The following is a 19,142-nucleotide window of genomic DNA, read 5'->3' as shown; positions in this document are numbered from 1 at the left end:
TCTTGTACCATATTATAAAACATGGAGCACGTAAACTTGCCCCATCAGGGGAACCAGTGTAATTGGCCCACCTTCTCTCGTAGCATTTAAAGTGTTATCTCTATAAATACAGTGCATTTTGCTTTAATAAAAAGTGAATTTTTCCAGAACAGTGACAGTATTGACCTTACATATTATCCAAATAGAAATTGTAATGAAACAAGTCGAACAGTGAGTAGTTATAATAGATATGCAAATATTGGTCTTTTCTTAAAGGTCTTTCGGCCTGCTACACGTGTCTCTTCTGTGTCTGAGAGGGTGGATTCAGCCTGCATTTATAATCTAGGAGGACACAGACGAGGAAGAAGAAAGAGGGAAGAGGGAATGTTTGTCCAACAATAGTGGCGAGTCGAGTCCGAGAAGGTTGTGCTTGAGTCTACAGCCTCAAAGACACATTTTGGGATCACAGCTGTGTGCTTGCTGCATTCGTGTGTGCTACCCATTTGATCCACACAACAACCGGTGACACAGGAATAGTTGTTATTTTATGGGTGGGAAGACCAAGTCTCAGAAGATTGCGTAACTTCCCCAAATGCATACATCTGGGGCATAGCTTCTGCTGAAGGATCCATGTTCTAACCTTCCTGCCCTCAAATAGTTGATTTTTCACCTGAAACTCACCTGGTCAAAGTCTAGCTATAACAATTAAACTGAATTGATCGATTCATTTCCTGATTAATTCAATGGATAGTTACCGAGTGTCTCATGTGTGCCAGGTCCTTTCCTGGGTATTACAAGAAGTTACGAAATAATTAAGAAGTGGCTTCTGATTTAAAGTGTCCCCAGGTTGTTGGAAGATGTGATACAGACTTCAGAGAAACTTAAAAAGGAAACAGAATCAAACACACAACTTAGCTTTCCTTACTACAACCCTCCCAAGAGCCATCAGCCTAATTTACCAGCCAGTCCCCTTCTGTAAAATGTAACAGTTCTATTTCAGGGTTTCCATACAAAGGCAGTTGTGAATGAGAAGACTGGGTCAATTCTTAATTATCTCTAGATAGATCGTATACTTCGTGGTCTATCAGTGGAAACTCACAGCTAGTTTATTGACCAGATTGAACTTGGAGGGATGCAACCACGGAAGAGTTTTATTCTTCTCCCATCACTCTTTTCCCTCTAGCTCTGATGAATCTATCCCTTAACAACACGTCTGCCAGACCTCCAACATTCCCGGTTACTTTCGTGAATTAATATGTCCAGCCCAGATTGGATCAGTTATCTCATCCCAGTGTGATGTTCACTTCTTCCTCTCCCTCCTGCGCTAGGCAGGCTGAGGTATGAAGGCTTGTACCTCCTCTTTCCCCCCATTTCCTTCCTCCTCTGGGATGGTGGGGTACAGAAAGAGATAGCAAGTGTAAGTTTCTCATACCTAGGGCTGTTTTGCTCTTTTCTTGATTAACTCTAGTTGCCATTAATACCTCTTGTGTTGTAAGAAACCAAGTGATGCCTCTATCTTAGGCAAATGCAAAGTCTTAAGGGCACACTGTTTGGATAGGCAGGGCTCAGATCAGCCAGTCTACTGTATTACTAAACAGCATAATCAAAACTGAGATACCCATCTCCCTCTTGAAAGCACTATAAGTACTAGTCTCTGCAAGGACTTCTCTTGGAAATCTCTTCACTTAGCTGGAAGGAACATCCATTGAGGAAAAAAAAAAAAAAAGACCACAGTATCCCTCCCAAGGTAACAACTCTGGACCTTGACCATCCTCCTCTCCTCCTCAATCTTCTGTCTATTCAGGCTTTGTGGTAATAGATGAGATGAGAACTGGGCTGATGGCTGAGGTTTCTAGAGTCCTCAGAATAGTGTCTGCCCTCATTCATTCACTGATTTCCCTTTGACCTGAGCTTTGGGTTCTAATCGCCAATCCTAGGCAACTGGAAAAGTTCTATCCAATTGTCTGCATGTAGAATGATAGTATTGGCCTATATGTTGTCTAAAATCTGCAGGAACCTTACCTGTTTGTGCACCATATGACTATGGCTATATTATGGATGTTAGACAAGTAAGGTCTGCTTAAAAGGAGTTTACATTCTAATGAACAAAGACAAAAAAAACCATACATATGCATGTATATGTAACCACCAACAATATAAAATCAGTGACAAGTACTATGCAGATTATTATCGCGGAAAGTAACTGAAGCAAATTTAGATTACTTGATCAGAAAGTTTCTCCTAAAACAGGTGACATTTGGGCTGTGATTTAAGTTAACAAGGAAAGAACAAGGATGGTAAGATCAAGGAAGGACATTTATTACAATGAGGAGGGCTCATGCAAAAGCCCTGAGGTGAAGACCTGTGTGGGTGGAGCCCAGTAGAAAGTGGGCAAATGATACAAGTTTGAGTCAGAGAAGCAGGTTAGGCCATGGATCTCACAGGATTTTTCCACTAAAGTAAACTTTTTTTTTTTTTAAATCGTATCCTAGATGAAAAGAAGACCCTGGAAGATGTTATGCAGTAAAGTGATGAGATACATGTTTTTAAAAGATTTCTTCAGCAGCTTTTTGGTAAATGGGTTGTATGGGGCAAAAGTGCAAGTGAATAGTAATTCAAACCAAAAAATGATAGGTGGTTTGGGCCAGGTCTACGGCAGTGAGACTAGAGAGAAGTGGAGGAATTGAACACAACGCCTGGAAGAAAAAAGCACAAGACTAGCTGATACACTGAATGCTTGAAGTGAGGAAGAGAGAGATCAAAAGTAACATGCATAAAAACAAAGTAACATGCACATTTTTGGCTTGAGGAACTTTGAGTGGCAGTGCCATTCCTGGAGGAGAGGAAACATAGAAGAGAAGGCATTCTGAGGGTCGAGAGTTGTCTTTCAGTTACCTGAAGTTTGACATGACTCCATGCTGGTTTCAAGTAAGAAAGTCCAGTAGGCAGTAGGCATTTAGAGACATGAGTCTGGAGTTCCTCAGAGCATTAGAGTTAAAGAAATGTATTTAGAAGTCACCAGCAAACACATATTTGAAGCTATAAGACTAGATACATTAGTGGGCATTCAAACCTTGTTAAAATACAGATTCTGATTTAATGGGTCTAGGATGGGGCCTCATGGTATACATAGCTAACAAGCTCCTGGTGATGCAGGGGCAGACCTCATTTTGAGTAGCAAGAGTCTAGAGAGAATGGGGATTTACAGAAGGTGGACCAGGACAGAGACCTACAAAATCCTAGATCTATATCAGGTAAAGGAAGAGTCGGTAAAGGAGATGTCCCTCCTCCCCTCCCCTCAATTCTTTCCATCCTCCCTCCCTTCCTTCACCCATAAACACTCATAAGATCAAGTAGATGTCAGGAGCTGTGCTGAACAGTTTCTTATGCTCCTCTATCAACTGAAGGTTGCCAAGCCTTAATTTAGTCTTTTATTCTGCAGGTAAATTTCCCACCCCTTGCTGCTAAGACCTTTCCACTGAACTCAGAGGTTCTGTTTGCCTGTTTCCAGAAATACCCAGATTAGAAACTTAAGAATGTAAACACCTGTTTGAAAGGATCCCCTCTGGAGCCTTAACTACTTCTGTGCATATGAAGCAGAGGGAGGAAGAAAACCTGGGGATAGAAAGGTTTGGCTAAGCTTGACCTTGGGGATGAGAACAGCTGGGGATTTGGAAGTTTAGCCATCATCCAAGTGCAGCCAAGTGTGGAATACCCCCTTCTAATTTCAGGGCAGAAGACAAAGACTATTTCCTTCAAAGTCAGGCCTGTGTTCCATCAGAACAAATACTGACTGTGCTTGACAGAGAAAAAAGAAAAGAAAAGAAGGAGAGAAACATAACAAGAAAAAAAATCACCACCAACATCTAGTTAAGGGAAAACAATTCAGACTGAACATGACTCATCTGAAAGCAAACAAGTCAATTAAACCAAGGATGTCTCTGAAGCAACCCAGTCTCCCTCCAGCCCAGCTCCTAAATTGCTTCTTGCTTGCTTCTCAGCTCAAAGACAGAAAGGAAACAGAAGGTGGGGACGCGGACTGGATTTATGCATGAAGAAAACTATGGTGATAAAAGACAGGGCTTTGAAAAGCAATCAGAGCTGCCAGCCTCCCAACTGAGAACTGTTTAAAATAGCACCATCAAATAAGAGCTGCATGTGCACAAGTCAAATCCTCAGATCCCCTTTGGACATGCTTTCCAGAATTCCAGAATAATATGACTAGTCTCCTTGTCTTTTTTCTTTTCCTCTCTCTCTTTCACACACTGACACACACACAGACACACACACGCACACACACACACACACACACAAAGGAAGCTGCAATCTAGGATGTCTCTAAAGAGAGGAAAGTGAACTTAAAATCCATGATTTAGCAAAATATTAGGTGGAGTGGCAAGAGGATAGATCGTTTTCATTAGCCCATGACTCTATTCCCTCTGTTTTTAATAACATGAATGTCTTGCCCGTGCAGAAGACTACCCAGAGTGATAGGAATTCCACATACATGATCCTATATAAGCCTTCATACCACACCTGAAAAGGAAGTCAGAAATATTACCTCTCTTGTTTTCATACGAGAAGTAACTAAGAGATGCAGAGATATAATGGGGATTTGTCCAAAATTATTTAGCAAACCAGTGAAAAAAGGAGATAAACCAAGGGTTTTGGCTCTCAAATTCAGGTTTCTTCCCACTCTACCACACTGACTTTAAACTTTTTGCTGGACATCTGAAAAGTGACAGCTTTGTCCTCAGGATATGGTCAAGCTGTATAGCCTCTTCCCTGAAGTCTGCTCAGTTCTCAGCTAGGGGGCATTTTCTCATTCTGGGATGGGAAGGCCAACAAGTCAGTGAGTCTATTGTTGAGTGCTGATAGACTGAACTGTGCTAGCTACCACAGGAGAGCCCGAGGAACATAAGATGTGCTGGCATGCTTCAGTAGACAACGCATGCGTATGACAGGATGTATGAGAGAAGGGTTATGTTAGGTAGCAAGAGAGGGAAAGTGATAATGGTGACAGTAGTGCATTTATTCATTCAATTAGTATTTCTTATGCTCCAGGTCCAACGCTGTCACTGCGAAGATGGTGATGATGGTGACGGTGGTGATAATGGAGATGGCTGTCCATCACAGAGTTGAAAGGACACAGGTTTGAAAGTCAAACTAACCTAGGTTCAAATACTGCCTTCATCACTTACAACCTGAGGGATTTTGGGAAGGTGACCCATCCATCTCTGAACTTTAGTTTACTCCTCTCTCAAACGGAGGTGATATTAACTGCCTTGCTTACCTTTACATCATGTCTACCAAGCTGACCACCTACTCTGTGCCAAGCAGGCTGCTAAATGCTGAGTACGCATAGATGAACAAGTCTCCACTTCTGCCCATGAAGAGGCCATGTTCTAGTGGAGGAAACAGAGCTATGTTCCAATACTTCCTGTAAGGTACCCATGAAAAATGGCAGGTCTGTGCAGGGGGCTCTGGGAGCACAGAGGAAGGTGTGACTGATTCTGCCTGGATTAAAAAGAGGGCTTCAAGGAGGAGGTACTTCAGAGGAACCATGTAGAATTTTTACAGGTGGAGGAGAAAGAACAGTGAATGCAAAGGCAGAGGAACTTAAAATAGTGGCTTATTGTGGGAATGGCAGGCTTCTGTTGTGACTAAGAAACACGTTTGTGGATGTGAAGGCGTTCTGAACCCCATAAAGCACCATCTCTGCGCACTTAGGGGCACGTTTTATTTATATAGATCCATGATCAGCGTGAAGCACCGAGGCTACATTTCGTCTTGCAGCCTTTCCGTCTTTATATCTGCCTTTACCCTGCTCTACACTACAGTTTCTGCAAAATCACAGCCTCCCTTCCGCAGCCATGGGGCGGGACCCTTCCACACAAAGAAGACGGAGAACATAAGATTTTGTGAAAGGATGCACTCAGAGACACACTGCAAGAGGGCGGGCTGTCAAGTGACCATCAGGAGCAATCGAGTGCACTTGCAGAAAGTCAGATACGGAGCTGAGAGGGCTTCAGGCTTCAGAGCAATCACATTAGGGACTATCACAACTTACTTTCTAGTTCTAAGAATAATACGTACCCCTTATGGAATGTTTGGAAATATAAAAAGAACACTCAAAATCTCATCACTCAAAACCTTTGATGCTTTCCCCCCTTTTTTCCAACGTTGGAATTATTCTAAAGACATTGCTTTGTAACCAGGCTTACCCCAGTTTAAATTATTCAGTGAATATTTTCTCATGTCAGGAAATTCCTCTGCCACAGGATTTCTTTTAACTTTGAAAGATTTCAGATATTTTAAAAAATGGTTCAGAAAACATACTGAATGCCCATGGACCTACCTCCCAGCCCCCAAAGTGAAATACTGCAGACACTGTTGAAGCCCTGAGTCTACCATGATTGCTGTGGCTGCTGGTCTTCAAGGACGTGGGCCACGGCTCTCTCTGCCAGATCACAGCCTCCACCCTCCCGCTTGCTTCCTCAATACAGGGCAGCCCTCAGGCTGGCACAGCCAAGGTTATGGGGCTAAAGAGAAATAACTCCATGGCTCGCCTCAACAAGCTAGGTCTCGGGGTGTCCCCACTGGATGCTTTCGCTCTCCTGCAGATCAGACCACTAAGGAAAAGCTTTCATTCTGTCTGCAAAACCCTGCTAATGCGATGATCTGCATACTTGTTTGTATCCTTACTGGGCTGTTTCTGCGAGGTCGAGCCCTTGTCTTTGCTGTTCATCCCAGCACCTACAATAGTGCCTAGTAAGTCTTTGTGAAAAAACAGTGGCAGGAACTTTCTAGGTCTGGGGCATGATAACCTAGAGGTTAAGACCATGAGCTATAAAGTCAGACTCCCTGTGTTTCAGTCTCAGCTCTACCACTGCATAGTTATTTAACTCTTTAAGCCTCAGCTGCATATTAATAAAATTGAGAGAATCATGGTTCCCACCTGCCCCTCCGCTATTCTCAATCTTTAAGGCCAACAGGTCCATTCTTGTAGCCCCTTCACTGTGGCCTAAAATCTCACCATTAAAAATTTATCCCTTTATGATAATCACATTCCTTTGGAATGTTGAACCAGTACATACATGCTCCCTCCCACTGGGAGTTGCCCTGCCCCAGGCCTCATGGATACTAAGTGAGATTTGGTTTTTAAACTCCTCTGACTCCTAGCTGATGGGCACACAGGTGGCACCTGAACCAAGCTTAGCTAAGAGTTCTCTTTTCTGTTCTGGGCTTTTTGAGATACAAGCCCAGCATGCCAAGGTTGGTCCCTCCTCGTGGCAGATGCTGTCAGATGTAAAACTCAGGAAGTTTCCTATATGTCTCTCATCCTTTGGGGAGGGGGAACTGACCTGTAGTGAGAGTGAAGTTAACACGTAGGGAAGAGCAGAAGTGAGCAATAGGTCATCCTGGTGTTTGAACTCACATTCTAGAGTTCCTGAGATCCAGCTGCATCCCTGCCCCTCCTGAATGTTGGTAGTCAGGACTCTGTGGACCAATATATCCCTCTTTTGTGTATATTCAAGTTTGATTGTATCACTTATAGCTGAGAGAGACGAAGACGAAAACGATGATGATGACGATGACGACAAAGAAGAAGAAGTAGGAGAAGAATGAGGAGGGACGGGGGAGAAGGAGGAGAGGGGGAGGAAGAGAAAGGGGAGGAAAGGGAGAGGGAAGGGAAAGAAAAGGAAAGGAGAGGGAGAGAAGAGAAGGCTATTATTTCAGTTCTTTGATTGAAAGTATCCCTAGAAGGGGCAATGTATTCCATCAGTAATATCTAAGAGTAAATTAGAATCAGAATTTGAAATGTGGAAAGGTCCTTAAATCTAATTTAGTTGAATCCAAACTCCTCATTTACCAATGCGGGAACTGCAGTGCAAGGAGACACAGCTTGCCCAGATCACTCTTAACTCAGTAACTTAACTCAGGCTGTCAAAACAAAATGCCATAGACTGGGTGTCTTAAACAACAGAAATTCATTTTCTCCCACTTCTAGATGGGAGGAGTCCAAGATCAAGGTCCAGTAGGGTTTAGTTTCATGTGCGGGTTCTGTCTGACTTATAGAGGGTTACCTTCTTGCTGTGTCCTCACGTGACACACAGAGAGAGAGAGAGAGATTGAAAGAGAAAATTCTCTGGTGTCTCTTCTTATACGAGCACAAATCCCATCATATCAGGGACCCACCTTCATAATCCCGTCTAACCATAATTACCTCCTAAAGGCCCCATTTCCAAATGCCATAACACTGGAGGTGAGGACTTCGATGTATGAATTTTGAGGGGATACAATTTAGCCCATAATATACAGCTTTAGAATGTATAAGGCTGGAATAATTTTTAAAGATTATCTAGTCCAAATTCCTTGTTTGCAAGTGGGGAAATTAAGGTCCAAGCAAAGAGAGAGATTTTCCAAGGGCCCAGCATGCCCTCCTGGCAGATTTTACCCACCAGACTATTCTCTGAAAGGCTAAGAAAATCTAAAGGGATCAAGAAGTATATGAGGATGCCAGGAGGCTACTGACATGTCCTGGTAATGGATGAGAGTAAGGGAAAATAAGTAGAGACATTTGAATTAAGCCAATTCTGCAAACCTCACAATTCTGTTGTGGGGGGGGGGATCAGACAGGTTAGTACACAGGCTAGAGGTCATTGCAAGGCTTGCCTATTTTTCCTTACTCCTGTGGCCAACCACCAGGCAGTAATTATTCATTCACTCTACAGCCCTGAGTATTTGGATATGCAAATCAGCTGTGTCCATGCATAATTAAGACAGACACTGTGGAAAGTTTCATTTTCCAGGGGAAAGCCTGCCAGACAGCTGGAAAGAAAGGTGAGTGTGGACCACCATCTCACTTTCTTGTCTCAGACTGTGGGTAGAGGGTGATGGTGTGCAGCCTTCTCCCACCTTTTTGTTTTCTGTTGCTGCATCGAGGAGCCTCAGAGGGTAGCCCTTGTCTCCTTCCTAGGCCTGGAGAAACCCTGGGGCTTTCCACAAAACCATGCAGGACAGAGTATTTTCTGCCTCCAGGAAGAGCAGAGGCAGGTAGCTATATGCCTAGAGGCAGAAGTTCACCCTCTTTCTAGAGTCAGCAGGCTCACTTTATGACCCAAGAGGAAGGAGTTATTTCTGAAGGACAAACACTTGGGGAATGTATTCATAAGTAGAATGCACAGGTTATTAAACCACTGCCTCCCAACTCCAAAGATACTTCTAATGCACTGCTCTGTAATGTAGGGACCAGGATTCAGACCCCTGGGGAGCAGAGCATGGTCGTTCTAGATTTGGTACCTCTGAGGAAGGGTAAAGAGGCTGGCTCTGGAAGTGCGAAGAGAGATTGGAAGCTGAAATCATCTGTTACTGGAACCAACTACTGCTCTCAGGATAATGAGCTATTCTGGGCTAATAGTGACAGGAATAGCAAACAAACTGCGAGCAGGAAGGCTTTATCCCTCTTTCAACCTTCCAGTCTTGCAGAAACTGACAGAAAGCCAGAGAACAACAGAGAAATGCATTTTTATAGTCCCATTCCCAGTGCTGCAAAAAAGAGCAAGAGATGGTAGCCTTGGAGCTGCGAGACAATGGTAACTTAATAACCGGCACAGTCCACCCCTTTGGCTACTCAGCATTCACACCCATCTTTCTATATATATTTAAATTTCTCAAACATAGTCACAGCTACTCCTGAATATTCTGTAAATTAAACACCATATTGTAATGTTAATTGCCAACATCAATCCCTATGTGAAATAATGAGGGAAAAGGGGATAGAGGAAAAAAAGAAAATAGTGTGTGTGTATATATATGTGTGCGTGTGTGTATACACACACACGCACACATATATATACACACAGATATGCATGAGTGTGTGTATGAGTATGTGCACGTATTCGTAGCGAACAAAGAAGAGAATCCTAACAGCTACTATCACTTTTGCTTCTTTAACTGGTCAACGGCCATAGTTGGTACTTAAAATTCTTTCTTCTCTATTATTCCTTGTTTCCTTTGTCCTCATCCAGGACCTCAAGTGACTGGGTTCCTTACCTGACAGCGTGACAGTTTACATTCTTGAGGAGCCAGAATCATTTTCCCGTCTTACTTTGGTTGCTGTCATTTTCCATTCACTTTTCCTATCGGATATGCCATTACCTACAGGCCTGTCATGCTGGCCCACTGTATGGATAACCTCATGTCAATCAAAACTCCAGAGCAGAAAGTGGCCAGTCACCTGGATGTCTTCATGTGACACACACACACACAACAGAGGGTGGGAAATAGACCTTACAAAGATTCCACGCCTGCTACGTAGCTGAAGTTTTTAGAGATACAGTCAGGTCTTTGATAATGCTTCTTTTGAAAACATCAATTTGTTCCAATGTGACTGACACAGCAGGGACAATTTGGGCATAACAGGAATTTTATGTTTGCCTGTGAGTATTTTTGTCCTTCAGGAAACACTGAATGAACTAGAACGCCTCGGTGAACCAAGCCACATGAGAATAAACAGAACGTACCCGTGGACACATTTCAAATATGTACCAGCTACCTCATTTCACTGCATGTTATGAGCCACATCCATCCATACTTGGTGTAAAACTTTGCATCCAGTTTCAAATAGTCCTCCATCTACCACTTCACAATAATTTACAAGCTGTAACCTTCTAATGGCCACATCCATAAGCAAACTTCCCATCTTTTCTAAGGCGAAGTTTCACATTTATTGTAGTAATTATGTCACCTACCTCTGTTACATCAATACTTCTTCCTCAGTCCATATCTTCTGCTTTTCTGGGGAATCCCTATTACCCGCAGAGAAGGTAAAACCCCAGGGCTCTTCAGAATGAGTCAACTTCATATACTGGTACAGACTTCAGATATACTGCTTCTGCACATCATCTCTGATTGGATGTCTCATATCAATCACCACAAGAAAGCATCCACCAGAAAAAATGTACTAAACAACCAATTGGATAGTACAATTCTCCCGAGCAGGGAAGCCACCTTCTGTCCTCTGCCACCCTAGTGCTTTCCCAATGGACTCAAAAGCCAAGTATCTATGTGTCAGGGGTGGAAGCCTTGCCCCCAGCATTGGTCCCTCTCACCAAGACTGACTTGGCTACTCCTGCTGCTAAGTGTCCAACCTACAGAGAGCAGAGAACAAATATGAGCATTCCATATGGTGCCATCTCTTGAGTAGACTAACCAGCTACTTGGTGGCAAGTTAATTATTAGAAGTCCTCTTCCATCCTCGAGAAGGAAGTGATTTGTTCTAATTAGGATTGATACATATTCCAGGCATAAGTTTGCCATTTCTCCCCAGTCTTTCAGCCAGCACCACTACCCAGGTGATCCACAAGGTTCTGCATAATGAGATCCTGGAACCAAAAACCCAATTTATGTCAACAGATGTAAGACAATGGTCATGTCACATGACTATGAGCTCCACTGATGGGGCTATATGTCACACCATCCAGAGCTGCTGGCTTGATCAAAGGTTGGAATGGTTCTTAAAGGCATAGCTAAAGCACCAGCTTTGGGATGACACCTTGCAGTGTTAAGAGTGCTGGCCTGCTAGATGTAGTTTATACTTTGAACGAATGCCCATTTAAAGTGATGTATGCCTGACAGGTAGAATACATGGATCCAAGAGCAAAAGTATGGAAGAAATGGCCTTTGTCATCATCAGTCCCAGAGACACCCTTGAGGAATTGTACAAAATGTTTGCTCTCTTGATATTTTGAACTCCTCATGCCAGTAGATAAGCAGATTTTAAAAAGGAGTTAAAACCACAATGAAGTGTCACCTCACCCTGGTCAGAGTGGCCAACATCAAAAAGTCTACAAAAAATAAATGCTGGACAGAGTGTGGAGAGGGGGCCCTCCTGCACTGTTGGTGGGAATGTGGATTGGTGTGGCCACTGTGGAGAGCAGTGTGGATGTTCCTTAAAGAACTAAAAATAGAGTCATCATGTAGACCAGCGATCCCCCTGGGTGTATATTGGAGGGGACAAAGACTCTGATTTGGGGAGGGGTGCAGGCACCACAATGTTCATATTGGTATTATTTTCTAAAGCCAAGACATGGAAGTGACCTGGGTGTCCATTGATGGATGGATAGTAAAGACGTGGTGTGTGGAGTGGTGCTCAGCCATAGGAAACAGTGGCATAATGCCATTTGCAGCAACATGGATGGACCTAGAGATTATCATGCTGGGTGGGGTAGGTCAGACAGAGAAAGACAAATATTACATGATGTCACTTGTTTGTGGAGTCTAAAGAACAGTACGAATGAACTTATTTACAAAGGAAGGACAGACTCACAAACATGGGGGGCAGACTTGTGGTTGCCAGTGGGGAAGGGTGGGGAGAGATAAACTGGGAGTATGGGATGAGCAGATGCACACTACCATATATAAAACAGATGAACAACCAGGATCTCCTGTCTAGCATAGGAAACTATATTTAATACCTTGGAATAAACTATAATTTAAAAAGGAATAGAAAAAAGAATATGTATATATATATATATATATATATATATATATATGTATTTATAACCAAATCACTTTGCTGTGAGCCTGAAACTAACAAAATATTGTGGATCAACTATACTTCACTTTAAAAAAAAAAAAAGAGTATCCAGCCAGCGGTGAATGACTGTGACTATTGCTATCATAAGGAGATGCAGTTGGTGCTGTACGTTAGAGGCGTGGAGGAGTACACCTGGAACTCAGAGGATTTACAGGAACATCTTTTAGTACATCTATGCCGAATGATAACAGTGAATTAGCAATTGCAGCAACATCAGCCTGAGAAAAGCACGGTAACTAAGAGTTCTGACACCTCAGGGTTAAGAAGCTGGATTATCCCACTGGGCAAGCGCTGTAAACTAGAAGTGCTAGCCAGGGGTAAGTGAAATTTAGAATGAAAGCAGGGAATGATGGTTATCCATATGGCCTTAATGACAACTGCAGTGGCAGAGCCGATATCCCATTGAACCTCCAGTTGTAGAGTTTGTTCATTTGTTTAGTTTTAGGATTATGGCAGGCCACACACTTGCAGAATCAGTGAGAAGTTGGGCAGAAGAGGACCTGGGCGGCCCAAGGGATGGGCTAGAGCATACAGTATTGGTGTCCTACTCTTATTGCCTCAGCCTTAACATTTCCACTGAAACCAGCCCACTGTCCAAATGCCAGCACCTGCAGCTTTGCTGACAGTTCCTTTGGCCACGGGAAACTTCTCTGTTCACGCATGGGGCAAGCAGAAATGCCAGGGAATTAACAAGCTCCCTCAAAGCAGCCCTCAAACAAGGGCTAAAGGAAGTTGGCGCATAAGTGTCCCAGCTCCCTTACACCTTGGATGGAGTCACTCTCGGGGGCAGGTATTCAACACTGGCTCCTAGAGTTTCCCAGTGGGATTATGCTCCATTTTCCCACAAGATGATGTATTTGCACCTTTGTGAAAGCACACTTTCTTGGCTGTCTTTCCTTCCCTGTTTCACATTCCCTCTCCCCTACCAGTGTGTCCTGTATTACTTCCCAAAGTAAGTATCACCATCCAAATCTTTGTCTCAGGGTTTACTTCTGGGAGAATCAAAATAAAGACAATGCCATATCTGATTGATTTTAAGACCCAGATGTTAAACTCCTGTGAATAGTACTGTGTCTCCCTGAATCCTTCCCAATACCCACACTGAACTCCTGGGACCCCAAAACAGTGACATAAACTGAGTGTTTAATATATTGCAAGCCCTGTATGAATCACTGTACAAGAATTACCCCCTCTTCTGGCTTGTATGCCTTTGATGACTTCCTTCCTTTTTGAATGTTCTCTACCAATACCGTTTTATTCATCTAAAAAGGCGATGAAAAGAATACCTAACACGTAGTGTTGCTGGGTGCACTGCCTGGTGCCATACGTTTGTTTTCTAGCACAGTGCTGACACATCATGCTCACTGATACTGTTGTTACTGTTGACAACTACTACCTGTTACACTGCTCATCCATTTTTTAACCTCAGCTTGAATATCTTCTCCGAGGCTTCCCTGACTCCATGCTTACATCCACCTCCAGGTTAAAATCAATCTCCCCCCTTTCTGTGCTTTCACAACAATGGTTTTATAGCACTTGTTTCATATCTTCCTTTAGAATTACTCTTGCATATGTATGCCTCCCCACTAGCCTCCCACTGACCCCACTAAAGTACCTAGTATGTACTGGTTGAACATGTGGAGATCACATTCTCTACCTTTTTCTTTTGCAAATCCATCACCCTCACCACATTGCCAAGGCCTCCTGAAGAGATTACATTCTCTCCAAAGCCAAGACTAGTTCTCTCAGCAACAGAAGGGTTTTTGTTAAATACGTGGTAACATGAATCATTGTCTGATAGCACTTTGCAAGTTATATAAGAGGTCTTCACTTCCATTATACATGTGATCATGTTTTTTGGCCAAGTATCATTCCCTTGTGCCAAGGAGGCAAAGAAGGAAAACAGTCATGCCAGCTGTAGAGCGTTGCTCTGCTGCTCAGGCCTGAACAAATGGAGAAAGAGACAAGGAGGTCCCGTGCAGATCAAAGTCCCCATATTACTGCTTGCAGAGCTGCAGGTGAACACTGTTGGAGTCACAAGTCAGAATCACGTTTCCTCCTCGACCACTTCCTGCCCCTACCACCAAGGATAGCCCTTGAGATCTGGCCAAGGAAAATTTCTATGGAACACATACTTACTCAGCCAACTATGTCAGGAATAGCACTTGCCTTGCACCCAAAAGTACAGTTTTTAACACATTAACTCTACCCAATCAATAAGAATTTCATCTATACCACTGAACAAAAATCAAAAGGAAGGGAGGAAGGAAGGGAGGGAAAAAGGAAGGGAGAGAACAAGAAAGGGAGGAAAGAAGGAAGTTCTCCTTCATAGGGTGGGATGATTTAGCAGTAAACAGTTAGAAGTGTTACTCAAGTGTTCTTTCCTCCAAGAAATGAAGTGGGAATCCTAGTGAAAAATGAGACCTAAGAAATAGGTTCCCTCAAAACTTGCCCTCAGGGACCTCTCAGAATAATGGCGATTAGGTGTCCCTTGTGCATTGGGAAAAGGTGCAAACAGTTTGATACATTCTATACTCCAGGTTAATGAGAAATGGTAAATTGGAAGAAAGATACTGACTTGCTTTGGAGATGATGAGGAAAATGTCATAGAGTCCATATAATGTTCACTGTCATTTTTACTGAGCACCTTAGACATGCAGGTACTGGGGGTCATTGATGTCCCACAACAATCTGATGAAGTTGGGGTGATCATTATTGCTCTTCAGTGGATGGATGATAGGCAGAGAGAATAAGTGACTTACCTAAAGTCAACGTGGGTCCCAGGACACTGACTCCATTTTAGGTTTCATCGCTTACTTGTTCTAGGACTTGGAGCAAGTCACTTACCCCCTTTGAGCCTCAGTTTCCTCTTTTGTAAAATGGGAAATATTGATATCAGACCTGCATGACCTCTGGTAATTCACACCCTATCTACTTTAAAAGGTTTTCATGGAGGGAGACTTAAAGGAATAATGCACGTGAAAGTGTTTTTGGAAAATAAAAAGCCTGGATCAATGTAAGGGATTATTGAGGTCGTTACTACACAGCCTAGTACAAATTGGTGGCAAATACCACTAGCTCTTCCCTGTATCCACTCTCCTTCCTTTATTATGTGAACAGAACCCTGACTCTATTTCAGGAGGCCATGTACCTAGTTAGAAATAGTCACAGCCCAGATTCCCTTAGAGCTACACGTAGGTGACCATTTCCAGCTAATTAGATGTAAGCTAAATTCTATTGAGTGGAGTTTCCAGAAAAGTTATTGTTCCTCTGATAGAAAGAGACAGACTCCACTGCCGTGTGGTTTTTACCCTTTACGCTTTGTCCTGCCTGGAGTGCAGACCTGATGCGTAGAGACAAGACATCCATCTTGCAGCCACAAAGACGAAAGCCCTATATTTAGAGTGTCAGAGCAGAAAGCAAGAGAGAGCCTGGTCCTGGAGTATTTGCTAGAGCAGTTGCACTGGCTCTGGATCATCTATCTGACTCCTGCTCTCTCAGAAGAATAAAGCTATATTGTTTAAGCCACCATAGTCAGATTTCTATTACATGCAGCCAAGCACAGTCCTCATTGACAACAGGTGTTAATCACAGCCACAAGAGAAGTGTTGAAATGCCTTCTCAGGCTCTTTACTACAATTTTTTTTTCTTCAGAGTCATTAAAGAATGGGATGCAGTATGACACAGTAGGAAGAGCCAGGTAATTTTGAAGTGACTTTTAGCCCTGGAGAAGCCCAACTGTGGAGTCTGCAACTGTTATTAACTAGCTGTGCAATCCCATAAGGGACTTTAACTGTAAGACGATAATAGTGATCTCTGTTTCACAGTAAGTTTGACATGAGAAGGGTACATTGCGTATGAAGCATTCAACAAAGGGTTATGGGGCTTTTGGTGGGGGCAGAGGAGACCCTAACAGCATTTCAAGGTTCCGATCTACACTGGAGGGTCATGAGTCCTTAGTGAAGGCATGTGCTTTCTGGTGGTTTGGTCAGACCCTGTTTGGATGCAGTACTATCAGACAGGAAGGATCGCCTATTAAGCCACAAAACCAGAACTTCAGCATCTAAACTAGCATCCACAACTTCAGACGCAGCGTGGAAAAGGATCACAAGTTCTGGCTTTTGGGACCCCATCCCTCCAAGTCTGACTGCTGGTGCCACCTCCTCCTACCGATACAACTGGGGCTGGGTGACATCATCACTCTGAGGTTCGGTTTCTTCCTCGTCTGGTACACTTGCCGCACGGAGGTTGTCCAGAGGCTCCAGTGGGCTCTAACATGGGGAAATGTGCTCAACCTGTGCAGTCTCTTATTCCTGATGTTTGTATTCTCCACTCTGGTAGAGCGGTAAGCCCAGCGCTGGGAGGGGAGGGAGGACAGGGCTGGGGAGGGAAGAGTTGGTTACTGCTATAAATTGAATTCCAAATACACAGAATCACTGGTCTGCAAAGAACCATGGTTGGAGGTTGTGTAGGTCAATGCTCGCCTCGAAGCAGACCTGATCAGTTAGCTTGTGAGATGGTAGCTGCCTGCCAGGCAGCAGCATTTGGGAGGCCGGAGGGAAGGGGCCAGCAGCAGGGTTCAGAGCCCTACGCTGCTCCCTGGTTCTTCTCCACTGTAACCATCTCCCGGAGGGCCCAGGAGAGCTAAAAATATTCTTGGCCTCCAACACAGCTCAATATATTTGGGGCTGAGAAGGGGCTGGGGGAGGGAGAGCCTAGATGAATGCTGCCTATTGGTAACAGAAGCGTCCAGAACACACACAGCTCCTCTTGAGGAATCTGCCCAGGCAGAGACTCGCCCTCCCCTGGCCAGCAGCTGCCCTCCTCGGTCCACCTCCAGCTGCCCCTTTACTAGCCAAGGCTTCTCAGGGCACTGATTACTGGGATCAAGTCCACCCTGTTCTTAGGGCCCTGCATCAGTGGCACTTGGATTTAAACATAGATGCTGTACCAGGGAGGGGGAAGGGGAGTAAAAAAGCCAGAGCTGTTCCGGCAGCAGTCGCTGCTGCTGTGGTCCTGGGTCTGCACGGTCGGGCATCCTTAACACAGGCAAAGGGGCAGGGGACAGAACGCAATTCCAGGGTCAGGGGGACCTGAGATCACGTCTTATAACCTACTGTCTCTGAACTCTGAGCAATCATATAACCTCTCTGATCAGTTTCCTTGAGCTTTTTGGGAAATATTCATTTTAAAAAGCAAGAATAACAGCTAAAATTTATCATAAATAGAGCTAACACTTAGACTCAGTAGTTAATATGTGCCAGACTCTGTTCTAAGCTTTTTACACGCAGTATCTGATCCCATTCTTCCAGTAACCCCATGGGGTAGACACTTGTCCCCAGGATTCCCCATCTATTTTATTGGTGAGGAAACTGAGGCATATAGAGGTGAAGTAAGTCACCCAGGGGCACACATGAGAGTAAGAAAATGTATAAAATGAGAAGTCTGGCACGCGGTGGGATGCGCTCAGGGCAGCGCACAGGGAGGTGCGCCTGCGTTCATAGTGCAGCTCTTGCTTGCTCTCCCACCCTTGGATTGGCCTCTTTCTTAAAAAGCTACAAGGGTATATGGTACAACGTGGGGAAGATAACCAATATTTTATAGTAAATATAAATGGAATATAACCTTTAAAAATTGTGAATCACTATATTGTACACCTATAATTATATAATATTATACAGAAGCTTCACTTCAATTCCTTAAGAGGCCAATGTTCTGAATTCCTGCCTGCGTGTCTCACTGCCTTTTCTCTTCATCCTCACGACATCCGAGGGTCACGGGCAGGGAGGGAGAAAACAAAGAAAGGAAGACTGGGCTGGCCAGGAAGGACGAAGATCTACAGTCCCGCCTGGAGCTCACGCCTTGGGAAGTCAGGGCTCCGCCTCTGAAGCCAGCCGAGTACTCCAGGTCTAGAAGCGGATAGCCCCATTCATTTGCCGAACACTTATGGCGCCCCGACTGTCTACAATACCACATGTTTTTATTAAGCGCCTCTTGTGAGCCTGGTGCTAGGACTCGGCAGTCAAAAAGACAGATGTGACCCAGGCAGTGGGAGTGTAAGTGGGGGAGGCACTGATCAGAATTATTTTTCAAAAAGGAAACTGGCTGCTTTGCCCAGAATGGATCACAAGTATACATCTCCCTGATGTTACATGTAAAGAAATTGGGGCTTAGAAGGATTAAAAGTCTTGCTCCAGCTAGAGACTGAGTCTTAACCAACCGTACAACCAATGCTGGCTCCAATCTAGGAACTGTCCATTATGGTGTCTCTTTCTATTCATGATATTCGTGCAGCATTTCCAACGGGGAGGAGGGCCGGGGAGTAGGGGGAGGAGGTGATGGAAATGAGGCACCCCTGGGTCAGGATGTGCTGGGCTCACACTTCAAGTCGCTCTACTGTGATACACTCTGTTTGAGCCTGGTCGAGGGGCCAGGCAGTCCCAGGGGCTCCGGTCAGAGGAAACTGCCGGCTGCCGCTGCCCAACAAAGATGTCTCGTTGCATCTTGTTCCTATCGATTACCCACCAAAGTATCTCTCATTGTTAGGCATTCCCCAGGGGCA

Source organism: Vicugna pacos, chromosome 13, assembly GCF_048564905.1.
Source record: "Vicugna pacos chromosome 13, VicPac4, whole genome shotgun sequence".
Taxonomy (NCBI): domain Eukaryota; kingdom Metazoa; phylum Chordata; class Mammalia; order Artiodactyla; family Camelidae; genus Vicugna; species Vicugna pacos.
This window is presented reverse-complemented; position numbering follows the sequence as displayed.